At 44.1% G+C, this 18,849-nt stretch overlaps 1 protein-coding gene and 1 pseudogene across 1 annotated transcript in view; one reads left to right on the forward strand and one right to left on the reverse strand.

Annotated features, from left to right (window-relative positions):
• Positions 1-18,849, forward strand: part of CLSTN2 (calsyntenin 2) — a 672,110-nt gene that overhangs the window by 331,966 nt on the left and 321,295 nt on the right. The window lies entirely within an intron of this gene.
• Positions 12,816-16,397, reverse strand: LOC110256509 (annotated as a pseudogene).

Consider the following 18,849-nt stretch of genomic DNA (forward strand, 5'->3'; position numbering starts at 1 on the left):
AAGTATTACTGCACCCAGGTGAGGCCCATGCACCTGCTCTGCAGCCCACACTTTGGGTTGTGAGGATGTGGAGCATAGGCTCTGGAATCTCACTGCCTATGGTGAGAACTGGAGCAAGTAAGGTTCTTAACTAGGCCTCAGTATCCTCCTCTGTGAAATTTGCTCAATGAAAGCAATATCCAATGACCAAGGTTATAGTAGAGAGCACTTATCACAGTGTTTGGTTTATTTAAAATGCTTCATAAATGTCAGCTGTCATGACCATGTTCAATTGTGTTCTAGTACCACAGCAAGAAATTCCAAGGAGGTCTCCTGGATTTGGGGGTTCCCTCCCCAAAAGGAAGAACATAACTCTCTAGGAACAGCCAGATTCCTAAAACTTTCTCATCTGCATGATGTCATGTACATGCCCCAGTGAGAAGAAAAGATCAAAACTGGCATCCATCCATCTCATCCATTCTGATGTCATTCAGCTTCTGTCCCCATCAATGGGCCTTCTCACTGCCCTTCACACTGCCCTGATCATTCTTGCTCTTTTGCTTCATCATGCTGTTCCGCTAAGCTCACATGCTCTCATCCTATGTCTCAGCCTGTTTCTCAAAGTCCAGCAGCCATGCAGCTTCCTACAGGAAGCCACCCAGGATTGTGGTCCCCCCGCCCACAGTGCTGTCCTCTTTCCCAGAGCTCATATAATCCCAGGACAGATGAGGGCACTGTATGTGAGACTTAGGAAGTGTTTTTATCTTTCAGCGCTGTTGTGAGGATTAATTATAATTTAATAAACATTTCTTGCACATAGTAGTTTCAAAATATACTCATTTTGTCCTCCATGCTTTTGGCACATGTCTCTTGGCACATAGACTGATTAACATGCATTGCCCCAGATAGCAGTGCTGCTCCCAGGGATCGGCCTCTGAGGGCCAGATGGGGGCCCTGACATTCCCACACCAGCTCTTTTTATACCCTTTGGTTGCCCTGAAGACTTTCCAGGTTAGCATGTAACCCCCACCTCCAAGAAGAAGGGTGTGTTAGAGGAAGGACTGCTGTGAGCAGAAATGGATTGGTCTGTTTGGAAAGATATTTAAATGCATATTCAGTGAACATAATGGAAATGACAAATCAGGGCCAAAGATGTATCCAGAGCCATGCAGGTCTGGAGACCGATCAGTTGGTCTGAATTGCTTTAATTAAACTTCCAGTTTGCTATGATTAGACACAGGGCTGGTCTTACCTTTCCACTGTGCCCTGGTGAGGAGCCCTTGCTTCTATCTTGTCTATGCTAGCATGCTCCAGAGCTGTTTTGCCAGTGGAGCTGGGAGATGTAGGGGCCCCAAGGGGAAGACCCAGGCCATCCTTGATGTTCCTAAGCCTCCTCCTAGTATGTAGACCAATGCCTCCCCAAACTGTGAGTGAATGGGGCACTTGCCTTCATTCAAAGTTTAAACTGTGCTTTCAGCTAGATGATTAAAGAAGGTGAAGGTACTTTATTTGCTGGAAGAAACGGAATTAAGAATAAAATACTTGAGAAAAGCAAATTCAGAGGAAAGCAATTTTTAGAGAAAAGCCACAGATACAGAGAAGGTATCAGTGAAAAACAATAGTAGGAGTGGCTCTGGAAAAAAAATTGGGTGGTTGGTCATGGATGATGACTATGGCATATGGTGACAAGAGGACCCATGAGTTGCTGGGATCCAGAGCTGATGCTGCCTGTACCTCACTGCATGTCCTTGACCAAGGGCCTCCACCTTCTGAACCTCACATATCAATTTTCTAAACTGTTAATTTGGATTTGATGATTTATAAGAGTCTTTCCACACAGCTAAAATTCTAGGATCTCTTGAGGAAGGAAGTTTTTAACTGTTTTGTTTTGTTTTCATTTACCAAGTATTTAAATAGTGCCTGATTTTGCTAGTCTAAGGATTTAAAGTGAAAATAATTCCTCTTCTAAATCTTAACACATCTTTGAATTAATTTCTATATTTTAAAACTGTATTTTAAAAATTGTACTCAACTATATTGACTAGTATTGTTTCTGATGAGGAATCTGCTGTCAGTATTATCTTTGTTTCTATGTGTAACATCTCTTTTTTTCTGGCTAATTTAAAGATTTCACTTTTTAATACTGGTTTCAGCAAAATATGCCTTTATGTATTCTTCATTTCTTCTGTTTGTTGAGCCTTTTGTGGGTTTATGGTTTTTACCAAATTTGTAAAATTTGCAATCACTATTTCTTCAAACATTTTCCCTAGTTCTCCTCATCTATTTTCTGGGATTACAATTACATGAATATTAGGCTGCCAGCTATTGCCCCATAACACACTAATGTTCTATTTATTTTATTTGTCAATCTTTTTTTCTCTCTTTATTTCATTTTGCATAGTTTTTGTTCTTGTGCCTGCAAGTTCACCATATTTTCTCCTTCAGTGTCTAATCTGCCATTAATCCCATCCAGTAATTCCTGAACCTCAGGTATTGTTTTTGTTCATCTCTAGATCTATTATAAGTAGATAAATAGCTATAACAGTAAACATCTCTCATTCTGTCTAATTGTCTACTTATATATCTGTCTATAATTTTCCATATCTTTTCTTATCTGCCCATTCTTTTTATTTTGCTTGTTAAACATATGAAATATATTTATCATTGTTGTTTTAATGTCCTTGACTACTAATTTTACCAGCTGTACCACTTCTTGGTCTGTTCTGTCATCTGGTTATTCTCCTCATGTTTTTTTCTGCTTCTTTGCATGCCTTGTAAATTTTATTGGGTACTGGACATAGTGAGTTTTGTGGTGTTAAGTTGTGGGATATTTTTATACCTTTAAATTTTTTCAACTTCATTCTGGAATGCAGTTAAGTTTCTTGGAAACAATTTTAGTTTTTCAAGGCTTGCTTTTAAGCTTCATTAGGATCAGATCAGCTGTTAGTCTAGGAATAATTTGTCCTCATTACTGAGGCATTACTCCACGCCTCATGCATTACAAGGTTTTTCCTCCATGGATGGTGGGAACACAAACTATTCCTAGTACCCCAGGGATTATTCTGCCTGTTTTTTTTCCAGTAGTTTTTCACCCAGCCTTGGTAGTTTTTTCAAACTTCTTTTCTTTCAGAAATCACTGTGTTATGCTATCTGCTGTAAAATATCCAAAAACCATTGTTTTCTACATTTTCCCAGTGTTCTGTTTTTTTAAGGCATTAGGTTCTTATTTTTCCATCATGGTGGGAAGTGAAAGTTTTGTTAGATACTATTTTTTATTGCTGTTTTAATAGATGGTGAAACTGAGGCACAAAAAGGTTGAGGAGTTTCCCCATACTTACAAGGTTAATGATTGGAGTAGCCAGAGATTTGAAGCCATGTTCTTAAATACAAGGCTTTATTGTCTCAAAAATTATTTCTGAAAATCAAGTCAAATTTCTTACAAATGATAATTTGGAATTTCCCTATTACAGAAGAAGGAAATGAATATGTGTTTTGACATGAAATATCCAGCACTCAAAGGAACAGACCCATTCTGCTCATCCATGCACTCAGAGCTAAGCATGGGTGCTTCTCCAAGCATCAACCCTAGTGCTGTATTTGCATCTTGTCTCAGATCTAAGAACAGAAGACATTTCTCTTGACCCTTTGGGGCCACATTATGGATTGCCAGAGCCTCCATTTGTGACAGATTCTCATATTGAAGAGAAATATAATCTGACTTTTCACTGCTATCTGGAAAATTCCTGTTTTCAGAGCACAAACCATTTACCCAAACAGAGTAAAGAGATTATGGTTCACTCTCTTCACTGAATTATGTATGGTTTTCAACTAGGTAAAGTTCTCTGTGTTCTATTTTAAGGAAATTTTCTGCACAGAGTGGAAAAACATATATACTGTCCAGAAGCAACTACTTTTGATATATTTTACTTCTACTAGGAAAAGAAATAATAAGTCTGAACCTCATCCATTTTCCTTGCATCATGTTTTGTAATTGGTAATAGGAGATTTCTCTTCATTTTCAGTAGTGGAACTTTCCCTTCATGTTCCAAGACATTAAAAGGAAAAAAAATAGAAGCAAATCTGGCCCAAGTTTTAAAACATCTATTTCAGAATACTCATTATGACATCTTTTTAGAATTAGGCTGACTAATCCTGCTTAATACATGAGAAGTGTTTGCGATTAAGTGCTGTGCCTTCTCAGAACACCATGTCAAAACCATTTTAATTTGAGTTAAGGGTGATTAAAAAATGTCAGCTTTAAAAAGACTATTTCAAGAATGCCTTAGAGCCTTGGGTTCAGCTACAAAAAAAAATTTGTGATGCATTGAAATAATAGAATGACTAAGGCAAGAAGGGAGTTGAATTCCAGAGTTTTAATTCAGTGCTCATGGTGTAAAGTACAATGGATGTGGACCTAAAAGGGAAATTAGATTGTCAACTTAATTGAAGGGATTCATTTGGGGGGAGAAATCAAAGTGAAAAAAAAAATCTATACATTTCTCAAAGTTACTCAGCCTCCCATCATCTATCCTAGCAATCCCTGCCCTATTTGGGTTACAGGAAGGCCTTAATGGATCACAGTTTTTGCTGCCAAGCTCCCCAAATACTGGCTGTCAAGATGGGGCTGGGTGGTCAGTGGCATGAAAAGCAAACCAAGATAACTTCACAATTTTGATTCAGCCCAGACCTACAACTCATTTTTTCTTCACGTTTGCAGAATAGACGCACCCACATATGAATACACACACGATATGTATGAGAGCTCTATTTATTGATGCTAAGAAGCCATCAAATGTAAGATACACCATTATTTCTACCACCGAGAAAGGAAGAGCATTGCCAGCTAACCTATGATGCATGTTTTCTCAATACTTAAAAAAAAATCATATTTGATACTTATTAAAAGACTTATTAAAACAAACAGTAGAATGTTATTACTTTCATGCATATTTAAAATGGCAATATGGGTAAAATTAAATTGTTGATGTGCCTTCAAATTATCTTCACATTTAGAGGCATAATTTTCTAATCACCTATCATTCAGAGTTGTCCGATCCCAAGTTTTTCAATACAATATTATCCCTCATGCCATTAAGGCACTGCTCATGCAGCATTTTTAAAAAGTTCTTCATGATTGTATCCAAAACTTCCTCCAAGTACTAAAATCCATTCTACAAATTTTGATGTGTACACACTGGCAATGAAAACTATGTTGTGACTATGATGTAGCCTGGCCAGAAATTGTGAGATACCGCTGATTGGAAGATTCATCATGATATCAATAGTGATAAAATATGAAAAAAATGCATCTTAGAAGATATGAACTTATATACATGTATATACATACACACAAATATATATATAAACATTTGTAAAAGAAACAAAGGTTTCCTATCTTGTAGAATCTCATGCCAGAGAATAGGTCACCTTTCTACCTTTCCTGGGCACGGATATTCCATTTCTGCACTTATCTCTGGCCTTGGCATTTCTCCAAACACTGGTCCCAGCCTCAGCTAGAGCTCTACCTTAATTGCACCTGGATACCCTCCTCTTTTTATGGTAATACTTAGAGAGCAAGTTGTGATAAACAAAGAAAATAAGCATGAGAGACTTCATGACATATGGGCAAGAATGATATTTAGAAACAAAATGACAAGATTTGAGCCCCACTGAGCTAAAATATTTACCAATTGTAAACCTTGGCTAAGTTACATACCCTTTCTGAGCCTCATTTCCTCATCTGAAAATGACGGTTCAATATTACCAACTTGACAGGTTTGTTGAGAGGGTAGATAAGATAACATTTATACAAATGTAAAATAATACACACATGGGTCTCACTTATACTTCCAGTGTGCTGACACACATTCTGTGGGCCATGAGGTGGGGCATTTGCTGAAGGTAGATGATCATTTGCTCCTAGCAAAGCAGTAGAATAGAGAGGTAGAGAGATTAAAGCAATAAAGACTGACCAGGGGATAAGAAGTGTCCTGAAGCTGGGGTGAAAGAGGAGGGCAAAGTTTTTGTGTGTGTGGCACTACTAGGTACCCTGCCTCTATACTCATCCTCTCCATCAGAGAACCTTCCTCTTCCCAGATGACATTCTGACCATCCTCTAGGAGGCTCTGAGTGGGAAAAATGGTTTGTGTCCCTTGTCATCAGGTTGTAATGTACTGACAACCCAGGGGATGGGGAGTTGTAACTGTTGACAATGTGACAGAACACCAAAAATGATAATCCATGAAATCAGCTGTAGAAATTTTGATGTGTAAGTTCTCATTCTCTGTGTTCTGTTTCTCAATGTTTTTAGCAAGGTAGTTATTTATTTGTTTGTTTATTTATTCATTTATTTAGCTTTTTAGGGCCCCACCCGTGACATATGGAGGTTCCCAGGCTAGGGGTCGAATCGGAGCTGTAGCCATGCTGACCTATGCCACAGCCACAGCAACGCCAGATCTGAGCCGTGTCCGCGACCTAACACCACAGCTCATAGCAGTGCTGTATACTTAACCCACTGAGAAAGGCCAGGATCGAACCCGCGTCCTCATGGATGCTGGTCAGATTCATTTCCACTGAGCCACAACAGGAACTCCAGCAAGTTAGTTTTTTAAAAGGAACTTTAAGAGTACCATCTTATGGTTTGACTTGTGTCCATTTTGTCTAATTATTCCTGTCCATCCCTGTCACCTATGGTCAGGATGGTAAATAGGTTTTATATCTCCTGTCATCTTCAAGCAATTGGCAGCGACTGCTGGGAATTCTCTGTTGTAAAACATTCTCAGGCCATGTCCACGTTCAGCAGTTAAGTTTTCTGAGAGGACTTAAATTTTAATATCTGCCATGGATGAGGAAGAGGAGAATGGAGTCATTTATTGTTCCATGAATCCACTGACCCTGACCTATGGTCCAAGCCACTTGTTCAGATATGTTTGTTAGAATAAGCATTTAAGAGCTGACCAAGGAGGAAGTTGATCCTATACTTGATTCTTGTCTGGATATTAATATCCTGCAACTAACTGTTCCTAGGCAGCTTGCCCCAATCCTAGTGTCCCAGCTACTTCCATCACAAGTGATTAGATGATGTATTCATTCATTGATTTAACAAATTTTGATTGGGTGCTTCTTGTGATGAGGAACTGTGCTAGGATCTAGGGATAGATCACAAACAAGACAGATGCAGAAAGAAAGATAGGTCTTCAACTGGCACACATGCTATTATTTCAGCTCCCTGACTTGCTACAGAGGAGAGAGCCTGTATTGTATATTATGAATATATACAAATGAGGGAAGCTGGCTTAGTCCAGCAATCAGTGAACATTTCCTTGAGAAAAATGTCATTTTTAAATGCATCTCTAATATTTTCTAGGAAAACCTGTCTATGAGACATATGAGCAGAAATATTAGGAACATTTGAGATATAATTTTGGAGAAGGTGGCCATGGATCTACTATGGGCCAGCTTCTGAGAGCACTTTTTATTCAAATTGACTTTGCCTTTTGGAAACCTGGTGTGCCTTATTCCAAACATCCATTCTCTGTGCCCTGGCCTCCCAGAGACCAGGGACATTGAGTTTTCCCTGTGAGAGATAGAGATGCAGCCCCCACCACAGCATCTTCAAATGTGGCCAGATCGTACTGGGTTTTTATAGACCTCGAGTGGTTTTGACACTCAGCCATCACCTTCCCACAGGGAAACTTACAAGCTGTGAGAGCTCATGGGACTCTGAACTTTATGAGAGGACATGACTCCCATTTCCCCGGCTGCCACGTCTGGCAATCACAGGGGTGATGGGGCCTGACAGAGTCCTCACTGCCCAACAGCCTGTGGAGGAGAAATGTGCCTTCCCCAAGCGATGCCCTCCTGGAGGACCATAGGAAAGCCATTGATGGGTAAATGATCACCACCCCTCCCAGGTGAAGGACCTGGGCTGACTTAGTTCTCCCTCATTCTGGACTCACATACACTGCCAGGGGTAGCTGTACTTTTTATGTGTTTGTTGTTATCAATGCCCGCTTCTTTTTCATCTCCCTGACTCCTTGTTAAGCTCTGATTCTTCCAGAACTCTTGCCAAGCCACTGCAGCCCACTGTGCTTTTCTCCTTCCCTGACCCTCAGAAGCCCATGTTTGCTAATTGCATTAGTCTCATTTTCTGATCCACACTCTGAGGGCAGAGGGCTTCTGGGGCCTCCTGGTTCAGTCCCCCCACCCCCCACCATCATGTTGGAGCATGCACAGGGCCAGTGACAGTGACAGCCTTCTTGGAATGGACAGGGATAGCAGTGTGCTTTGGTCTTCCCTTCCCAAGTTAGGATGAGATTGCTCATGATCCAGAGGCTGATGATGGTGAGTCGCAATATTTTGATCCAGATCTTAGGAGGAAATGATCAGCTAGTGTTCCATTTAGCTCTGATCCAGTGCAGTGAGCATGTATGAGTAATTGCTACAGAGCCAGGCACTGTGCTAGGTCTGGTGAATATGGACATGAAGGAAACTCAGCTGCGTCCACAAGAAGCTCAAAGGCTGAAGGAGAGACTGGCATGTAAATAAAGAAATTCCCTGACTGGATAAGTGGGACAGATGATGGATGTAGGAGGCTTGGAGGTTGCAAAGGAAAGGAAATATTTAACCCTTTAACTACGTGATGACGACAGTGGGTTTTGGAAGAATGACGATGATTTTACCAGGCCCACAAGGAGAGGGGAGGGTAACGCAGGGACATGGTCCAGGATACTGCACGGGTCAAGGGCTCCCAAACCGTGGGGGAAACATGTTGCCATGTGCCAGAGACAAGTAACTTCCAAAAAGGACAATCTAATGACTGGCAGGTGTTGGGGTTGAAGCTGTCCTTGGTCTTTCCGTCTCCAGAGGCAGTGCAGCTCTGCAGGGACATGGCCTTGCACTGATTCAGGAAGGTGCAATGTGTCCTGGCTTCAGGGATCCCTGGTGGCTTTGGAGTGGCCTCACCCTTTGTGAACTCCCCCTTACTTAATGTTCTCCTGGAACCCAGGGAGGCTGTTGTAGAGTGTACACCCCGCTCTAGCATGTGGCTAATGGCATCTACTGAGGGCATGTGTATCTGCCACGTTCTTCTCTTTTTAAAGTCTTCTTATTATGCAGTACAGATATGTGTAGCCTTTTTTAAAAAGCTTGCAATCAATAAACTGTGAATCTGTGACTGTAAATAAGACAACTTGTAAAAATGCATTTACGTTGATACTCCAACTTAAAATTTATTTTGCTTTTACTTTAGTTTATTTATGAGCCAGGAATGACTCTGATGGAGAATCTGTTTCCACACTAATAACACTAAAATAGATTTAGATGCATATCAGATGGAAGCTGAGTATCATTTTTAATTATGATTAAGGTGACGTCTTATGATTTTCCCCAGGAGAGTCATGAATTCTGACTCTGCTTGAAATGTTAATTGAATGCACCTCCTGCCCCTTCCATCAGAGGATATTCCTGCTAAATAATTGTGGTTCTGAGTGGGCAGTTTCTAATGCAGAAACTTTCACCGCCATGAGTTCAAAGCATTATTCCAGATGCCTTTCTCTGTCTTGGTCTGTCTAAGCCAGGAGAAGGACTCAAACATGTGGTTTTGAAACCCAGCCATACCATCAGTGTACACCTTGATTTATTTAGTCTTTCTAAGTCTGGGTTTCCTCAGCTGAACAGTGGCCATGATACCCAACTCATAGGAAGAAGTTTTCATGAAACGTGTTGTAAAATGCGTTGCGAAATGCCTGGCACATATCAAGGGCATTCAGTGTTGTTGTTGGTGGTCTTCTTCTTCTTCCGATGATGATGATACTATTATTATTTTACCATAATCTCAATAAAAATGGGAAACCTCTGACTAATAAATCATTCCCAGGAAGGGCTGGCCTGAGCGTGACTGGGCACCTCTGGGCAGGTAGGGTGGTGAGTCAGGAGGAATTCCAGGAGGGGATGGTGGGCTCTTTAGCAGCTGCTGATTATGCCCTGGAAGACACTCACTTGTTTCTGAGAGGCAGCAAACATAGTAAAAAAAAGATTGTGGGCTGTGAATTCAGATAGACTTGGGATCCAATCCTAGAGTTTTTGAAATGGGAATAATAATACTGTTTTCAATTCTTTTGAGGACCATGAGTAATGAATGGAAGCATCGTCAAGATTCTTGGTGCATGACACACTGGGGCCAAGGTTAGAGCTGGTACTAGAAGATGCAGAGTGGGGAACACATCCCTCATGAAAGGTTTATGAAGGTTCCTCTTCTAATCAGGGATGAATGCCATTGAGATTTTGGTTGGTTTTCAGAACAGTGAGCTTAAGACCATGAAAAGTCCTTCACATGGACCTTGGGGCATGACTTGGCGGTAAGTGATATCTGCTCCATGAGGATTGATTCTTAATCCTGTGTCTCCTTTGTGGCCAGGTTAAGGACCCGGTCCCTCAGCAGTTAGGATCTTGGTATAGGGTGACTGACTCGTTAGGTTTTTTTGGGACTCTCCCAATTTTTAGCGCTAAAAGTCTTGCATCCTGGGAAACTATTTAGATCTAGGCAAACTAGATGGTTCGTGCCCCTATTTGTCACCCTATAGATGAGAGGTGACCTTTGGGAAGCCCTGGCATCCTTGTAGTGCCCAGAACTACATTTGTGTTAAGCCAATTTTTCCCTAAGCCTAAAAATACATCAACTTCAAACCCCTTGAATATTAGACAGATTTCTTCCATTTAAAAAACAAGCATGAGAACACAGAACACCTGGGTCTCTAAAGTAAAACAAAATGATGTGATTTATTTCCTTTGCTGCTGTTCTCCCCTCCTAATGGTTTTTGGCATGCTTGCTTGTTTTTGTGAACGGGTATCGTTTCAGTAAGAAATGTAGGCATTTCAGTGTGTGGAAGGCTGTGGTGCACCTCTGTCCCTCAAACCCTCCCCAGACAAAACCTCTGTCCCCTTTATGTGGCAAGAGACAAAGACATAAAGCAGCCTAGCACCCTGGCAGGCTCCTCATGCCCTAGCCCAGTTGAACCCCACAGGACCCGCTCTTCCTGCCTTCCAGAGCTCGGCAAATACCCTGACTCCTAAGTGACTCTAAAATGAAATCACATTTCTAATCAAACAGGATGTATGAGCAGCAGGGGGTTCCAGATATCAGCACTACTCAGACCCGCTACCCCAGGCATCTGAGGGCACAGATTAATGCATGTGTGAGGGGGGAACTTCAAAGGAAAATGGTCACGGGTGTCTGAGAGGAGATGAGAGGTGATGCTGTCCATTCCTTGAGCAGAGCAAAGCATTTGATTAACATCCCACACAAAAATAGGGTGTAAGTGAAGCCAAAGGGGCCATTTTGAAGTAGGGACAAAAGCTGTGCTGCCCAGGGGCCCCATGGTGGAGAGCCACCCATGAGGAACAAGGCACATTGTCTTGATTCCTGCAGGCAGTGGTGGCTGGGGCTGCAGAGCTGCAGCCCCAAGCCTGGAGAAGGGGATGGAGGAGGGAGAGGGAGAGGGGGAAGAGGAGGAAGAGGCAGGGGAGGAGGAGGGGGAGGAAGGGGGGATGGGGAAGAGGAGGAGGCTAGTTTGGGCAGAGATGAGGGAAACAGATAAGAGAAACTAAGGCTCTTCTTCAGATGCTGTGGGCAGCAGACCTCTCCTGGGCTGTGATGAGTTATGTGACCTTGCCCTCCAGTGCATGTGAGACTCTCTGAGAACTTGCAGCTATAGCACCTGAGAGGATGTCTGTCAGCATCAGAAGGGGGATGGCTAAAATGCTAGGGTGTGAGGGAGGGGCTGAGGCACCAGGGACTCTCAGATGTCAGCTCATCACATGTCTGCGGGGGCTGAGGTCTGACCACAGCAATTCCCCCTGTTCACACCAGTGCAGGATCAGCACATGAACCAAAGGTGTCCTTATAAAATTCCTCCAACTGAGGGTTTCCATAGTGTTTGAAGATTAGTTTATTATAAACTGTGCACACAGGAGATGGAAGGAGCTACATTTCACAGATTTGGAGGTCAGGTTTCAACCTGGGTCCTCCCACTCCTACCAGGTCACTGTGTGACCCTGGACAAGTCACTTTCCCTCCTTGGGCCACCCTTTGCCCACTTTTGAAATGAGAGCTGGGGATCAGATGACTTCCAGAAGATCTTTTAGTTCTGATACTTTGTAAATTTGTTTGTTTCAGCTCAGTATCTGTATTAGGTTCTCTAGAGAAACAGAACTTGTGTATGTGTATGTGAGAGAGAGAGAGAGTGAGAGAGAGAGAGAGAGAAAATGAACTGGCTCATGCAGCTGTGGAAGCTGAGAAGTCTCACGATCTGCTCTCTGCAAGCTGAAGACCCAGGAAAAGCTGGTGGTTTAATTCAGTCCAAGACTGAAGGTCTGAGAACCAGAGGAGCTGGGGGTGTAAATCCCAGCCCAGGGATCAGAGTAGATGAGATGTCCTGGCTCAATCAATGAGGCAGGAAAAAAGGGATGGATTCATCCTTCCTCTGCCTTTTGGTCTCTTTGGGTCCCAAAGAGTGGGGTGAGGCCCACCCCCTTTGGGGAGGGCAATCTAATGCACCGCATCTGCCAACTCAAAACACCCATCTCCTCTGAGAACACGCTCACAGATGCAGCCAGAAGTAATGTTTAATCAGGATACCCCGTGGCCAGTTAAGATGACGCAAAAGGAATCACCATAGTATCTTTGGAAAGAGAGAAGGGGCCTGAGGAAGAGTTTACCCCTGGGGGTCTTTGATTCCTTGCTGGCAGCCACAGTCCCCCCCCACACACACACACACTCCCCCACCCCTCTTCTCCTAAGTAGGTCCTTACAATTCCTGGAGCCACAGAGGGGTTGAGACGCCAGCCAGCTTGTGAAAGCCAAGCCAGACCTTTGTTAAGATGTCCACTTCAATGGACAGACCCTCAAGAGAGACTGTCCTGCCTCCAAAGTTATTTCTCTGTTCAAACAAGTACAGCTGAAAATCTAAGCTAAAATGAAGATAAATTGACACAGACAGATGTTCTAGCTGGAGCAATTGCCCTGCAGCTCACACAAGCATATTAGCAGGCGTGCCCAGCCTATAGCCTAAGAAGTCTGACAAGGCTGAGGGTTGAGCAGACGCTCTGCAGAGGGCTTATTGGGCACCATATAGCTTTGGGGGCTGGAACTCTCAGGAAGAAATGGTCAGGGAGTGGTCAAGGCTTATGGCTTCTGACATGACCTAGGCTAGCTGGTTGGGATAACAGCACATGACTTCCATACGGGGTACCTATAATGTTCCAGATACAGTATTGGCACTTTGCTGATTTTATCCAATTCAATTGGCTTCCAAACCTTAGGGCCTGATTATCTCCATTTTACAGATGAGAACATTAAGGCTTTGGAAATTCATAAGGGAGAATTACTTTGTGGCCCAGGTAGTCTGGCATGAAAGCCTATTTCCTTTCCTGTCACGTACTAAATTATAGATATCTTCATTTTACTCAGTATTCTTGGGAACAACTATAACTCGTGGGTCCAGATGAGGGACCTTGGGAGGACAGGAGATGTCAAGGGGGAGCTTGGAAAGATTTCAGACAGTCACCAGAGAGCCTCGCCCTGCAGGGCAACAGAACCAACAGAATGGGGACCAACACAGGCTGTATCCTGGCTTATGGCCTGCGGCTCGCAGGGATAGTCCAGAGAGAGAGCAGTGTGACCTTAGGTGCTAGCCAGGAACCATGTCAATTTAAGAAATAGCAAGAGGCCCTTTCAAAAGCTACCTCCTTAATGTTTTCAACATGTATTTGCTTTTATTTTATGCTGAATGTATTCCTGGGCCATAAGTTTTTGTTTCAGCAGTTTCTTCTAGGGTATCTTTTTCTTCCATGCAACATCCTCTTGGGGTCTAGGAACAATCTGTTCTTCTTTAGGAAAGATCATCTCAATGCAACAGGCAGAGTTCATGTGGGCTAATCCGACCTCAAGTTCTATAAATAGAGTGGCTTTGTTTACCTGGATGTGATCCATGACCCTACCTCCCAACCCTTAAGTTTATCATTACTCTCTGCACTTTTAAGCATCTGCAGCGAAAACAGCACTCTTCTGGGGCCCCTGACCCTGTGTCCAGTCCCACTGTTTCACCTGGGCACATCTGCCAGCTCTACCATTGTAAGGACAGAGTGGCACCCCATTGCTTCTATAAAGTGACATCTCTCAGATACATCGCTCAGTGACATCTCTCAGGCTTATTGCACAGGCAAAGCCAATGGCCCGGGCAGTTAGCTGGGTGTTCGCAAAGTGAACACAAAGATTTGAACCTCTTGATTTACTTGATTTTGTGGGATTTTCTGGATCAAGTGAATTGCGATCCATTTTCAGAGATCAACTCAGTCGGCTTGGCAAAGAGCCTGCCTCAGTTTTTATGGGAAACAGTGGGAATAGTCTGTGCTATGGTGGGAAACATCCAAACAAGACTAACAGACAACATCCTGGGGAGAGAGACATTATCCAGCAACCAGACATTGAGGGGCGACAGCAAGTGTGTCTCAGCGAGCATGTGTTCCCTCAGCATAGTTCACTGGCGCCCACACTGTGCAGGGTTCTAGGAACACTGAGCGAGCCGGTCTGGTTCTACTTTCCAGGGGCACACACTCCTCCAGGGCCCTCCAAACAATGTGCCCCAACTCTGACGATGGAAAGGAGAATCAGCTAGCAATTTCCACGTCAGGCAGTTCCAGCTGAGTGTCACAACTGTTTGGCTGCGCCTTTTGGGGAGGCTGGGGCTAATGCTTCATGAAGTTTTGATAGGGGAAAAAATGAGAAAAATCTATTTTAATTACTCTACATATCTGTTTAATGGAATGCCGTTTGCTCCAGGCCTTCCTGGAGTGGCATGGGAACCACTGTCTCTGTAAGAGCCCCAGCCTCTAGGGTAGCAGCCAGACCTTCCTCCGCACACACAGGGAGAGCCCGGCTGCACTCAGCGGCCACAGGGTAGGCCTTGGGCCAGGGGTAATTAGGCTGAATGGGTGTGAAAACCCACCCAGGGGGAGAAAAGAAAGGAAAGCCTTCGCTTTAATTAATCACTCTTTTCCCCAAACTTGAGAGTAAATCGCTAAAACTAAAAATCCATTTTCATAATATAGTCTTCATTAATGTGAAATGTGGTTTTAGGCAGACCTTAATTCAAAGCTTGGTTTTTTAGTGGGAAAGAATATTGCTTTTTTTGTGACCTTTAATAAATCCACAACTGACAACATGGAATTATAAAAGATTCTTAAGCAGACGAATTCCGAAAAGAGTCTTTTCCCCACTGATGGGTACTCCGTGTCGCAGATGTGTCCACCACCCTGTGACATTTCTGCCAAGCATATATTCCCGTGACTCCTTCGGGCTGCCCGAGTGTGGGGACACATGGGTGCGAGATCCCCTCTGGGTGCCAGCACCACATCTTTCCTGGCCAGACCTCTCTGAGTCCGACGTGGTAGGCATTTAGGCACGGACTTTGGAAGGAAAGAAGGAGGTAATGAGTGGCATTACCAGAAGGTCACTTCATCGTTCTCAGTACTAAAATTTGCCATCTCCTCTGGGGCAAGGCCACTGAGCTCGACATTTATGAAAACTTTTGAAAAAGAATCATCATAAGTAGCTTCTACTATCACATTTTTTCTGGACTATATTATTTATTCAGCATCTGTTTCTACACATTGATAGTTTGCCTAGTTATTAAATGAATGTTTTGTGACTAAGAGTCTGAAGAGCTAATTTGCTTTCTTCAAAATTTTGGCAGGAAAAGCTCAAAATGTTTCATGAAATTTGGAGACAACATCTCTTCTCTAGCCTGTTAGTTGACACCTGGTTCCTTGACTAGGGTGACAGGTGGAGAGGAAAGTCACCAAAGGCAGTTGCTGGCCCCTTCCCTCCCTCTTTCCTTCTTTCCCTCCTTCCCTCCATTCCTCCCCCACCTCCTTCCTTCCATCTCCCTCGAAGACTTACTGAGCACCTTCTCTGAGCCAAGCCCCATGGTCTGTGCTGTCAACAGTACACTGTGCTTATGATGGAAAGGACACCCAGTTCCCACCTTTATGGAATGCTGTCAAGAGAGGGAAACATAGAAGTGAGAAGACAGCACAAAGGCCTGGCCTGGTACTTGGCCGTCGTGGAATCTGAGCCCTGCCTGGGAGAAGGCGTAAGAGTTGCTCAGGTGCATTGGGGGGCTGGGGGTGGGAGTGGGGGGAGCTGGAAGGAGGAGGTTTCAAAGCCTGGAGGCTGAGAGCCACAACACACCCAGGACCACAGCCTGTTTGCTTTGGCAGCAGCTCAGGATATGAAGACACTTGTGGGGAGATGGAGTTAGGTTCTAACAAGCCGCAGATGCCACCCTAAGAAATTTGTTAGTAGCAGAGCAACACTGATGAATTTCAAGCAAGGGAATGATACTGAGACAAGCTGGACCTGAGACCTTTTGCTGCAGTGGCTGCAATGCTTACACCTAGATAAACATCTCCTTGAGCAACAAATACAAAGCAAGTGAAGGCCTAAAAATAACTACATATATGTGCAGTTGGGGCAAATTACGGGCGATAAGATACAAAAAAAAAAAAGAAAAGAGAAAAAGACCAACTGCTGCTTCTGAAAAGCCCAGAGCAAAAGCAGGGTACTATATATGCCCCCTGCACACAGCATCACCAAAGAGGTGAGTGGATTACCTAAGCCACCCTCTGGTCTGACCCCTGAACCCACTGCTACCCTCATCCCATATAAGGAACGAGCTCACCCCCTCCTCAACTTCAGGGAGCTATCAAGCAAGGGAACCTGTTGCTTGTTTTCACTCCCCCCATACTGCAGTAGGGGTCCCAATAAAGCCTTGCCTAAATTTCTTGTCTAGCCTCTTATCAATTCCTCTTGATTAAGGAAGACCAAGAACCCAGGTCAGTAACAACACAATGAGATATGGGTTTTATTATAAAGCAAGCCTTGGAAACAGAATTGAGGGGATAGATGAGAGCAGGGCAGAAATGAGGAGATCAGGAGGCAGGCTTCGTGGACAGTGGGGAAAAGAGGGAGCAGATTGTAGAATCAAGCCCCAGGCTTAAAAATCCCATCTTGTGTAGGGATGTATGCAGCCCACTTTTGTCTGAGGTCCTAAACTAGCACCTAGAGACACTCACTACTCAAAGTGTGGTCCTCAGACCAGCAGCAGGGGCCTCATCTGGGGGCTTGCTAGCAACATGGAACCTCAGCCCACACTCCTGGATCAGGATCTGCATTTTAACAAGTGCTCTGAACCATCTGGATTATGGGGAAATTTGAGAAGCATGTCTGCAGAGGATCGTGGGAAGGAGAATCTTGAAGGTGTCAGCATGTTAGGAAAGCGTGAGGCACAGATGCGTCTTGCTGAGCTGATTATGTTGTTCAGGGAAGTTGCAGCTGGAACTCAGCCTCAGGAAGGGACATGTGGGCAGCTGAGGGAGCCACTGAGCTTCTCTTCAGCCCTGACCCAGCCAATTTTATGATAGCCAGTGATTGCTGGTGCTGGCTGGTGTGTCTCCATGAAAGCCAGGCCAAAGTGCTAAGTTAATACCAATCCCTGCATCTCCCTCCCAACCCCAGTCTAAAATGTCTCATTGTTGGCCAAATGTGCAGCTCTGCCTAAGTCTGTATACACATGAGTTTGATCACTGGGATCCTTCCAACTCCCTATATAGTCCAGGTACACCAGTCAAGGAACAGTGGAAGCCCTATCCAAGGTCAAGGCAGAGGGATGGAGAGGGATGGAGGACAACAGATTCCAGGTTATGGTTATAGTTGCAAAGACAGAGTCAGCAAATCTTGGTCATGGGCAAAGAGTAGGCTGCCCATGTAAGATAGGGGCTAGTCAAGGGCAGCACTTGAGCCCTGCTGTGATCACTGCCAGGTTCTTGTTAGCAGCCGCTCTGAGCTCAGGGGTGCTGTGCAGGTGGGACCCAATGAGTTGATGCCTCTAATTAGTGTTGGCAGAAGCTACATTTGTTTATGATGTTACATAGTCGTTTGTTTAAGTGCTCTTTTATAACTCACTTAGAACACTCAAAACAGAGTTCCCCTTGTGGCTCAGTGGGTGAAGGACCTGACATTGTCTCCATGAGGATTTGGGTTTGATTTCTGGCCTTGCTCATTGGGTTGAGGATCTGGTATTGCCATAAGCTGCAGTATAGGTCACATGTGGCTCAGATCTAGTGTTTCTGTGGCTGTTGCACAGACTTCAGGTACAGGTCCAAATGGAACCCTAGCCCAGGTGCAGTGGTAAGAAGAAAAAACTAACTCAAAACAGCATAGTGCAGGAGTTCCCACTGTATCACAATGGGATTGGTGGCATCTTGGGAGTGCAGGATGCTGGTTCAATCCCCAGCCCTGCACAGTGGGTTAAGGATCCCACATTGCCACAGCTGCAGCTTAGGTCAAAACTGAGGCTTGAATCTGATCCCTAGCCCAGGAACTCCCCCTGGGGTGGCCAAAAAAGAAAAAAACAATAACAACAGCAGCACAGTGCAGCCAGAGAGACCACAAGTAGAGACCCCTGACAGGTAGGTGTTCGAGCCTCTCCTCCCAAGGAAGGGTGGGTGTGCTGAGCAAGAATGCAGCCAGGAACAGGAAGTGGAAGGGCTATTTCTAGATCTGCCAGGAGCAGGGATCACTTCTCTGAGACAGACCTTAGCAGAATTCTCTTCATTACAAGGAGATCAAAAGTTTAGGATCCCAGAAGACAGGGGTGCACCAAGAGTTTCAGTCTTCAGATTTTTCCTGCAGGTAGAGCACCATCGAGACTCAACTGTTGCCAGGTCATCCTCCTGACAGATGTGGGGGTCTGATTGAGTGACACTCCTGGAGTCAGAGCCTCCATGCCTGGTGATGGGTTGGGCTGTCAG

This window comes from Sus scrofa, chromosome 13 (genome assembly GCF_000003025.6).
Source record: "Sus scrofa isolate TJ Tabasco breed Duroc chromosome 13, Sscrofa11.1, whole genome shotgun sequence".
NCBI lineage: Eukaryota > Metazoa > Chordata > Mammalia > Artiodactyla > Suidae > Sus > Sus scrofa.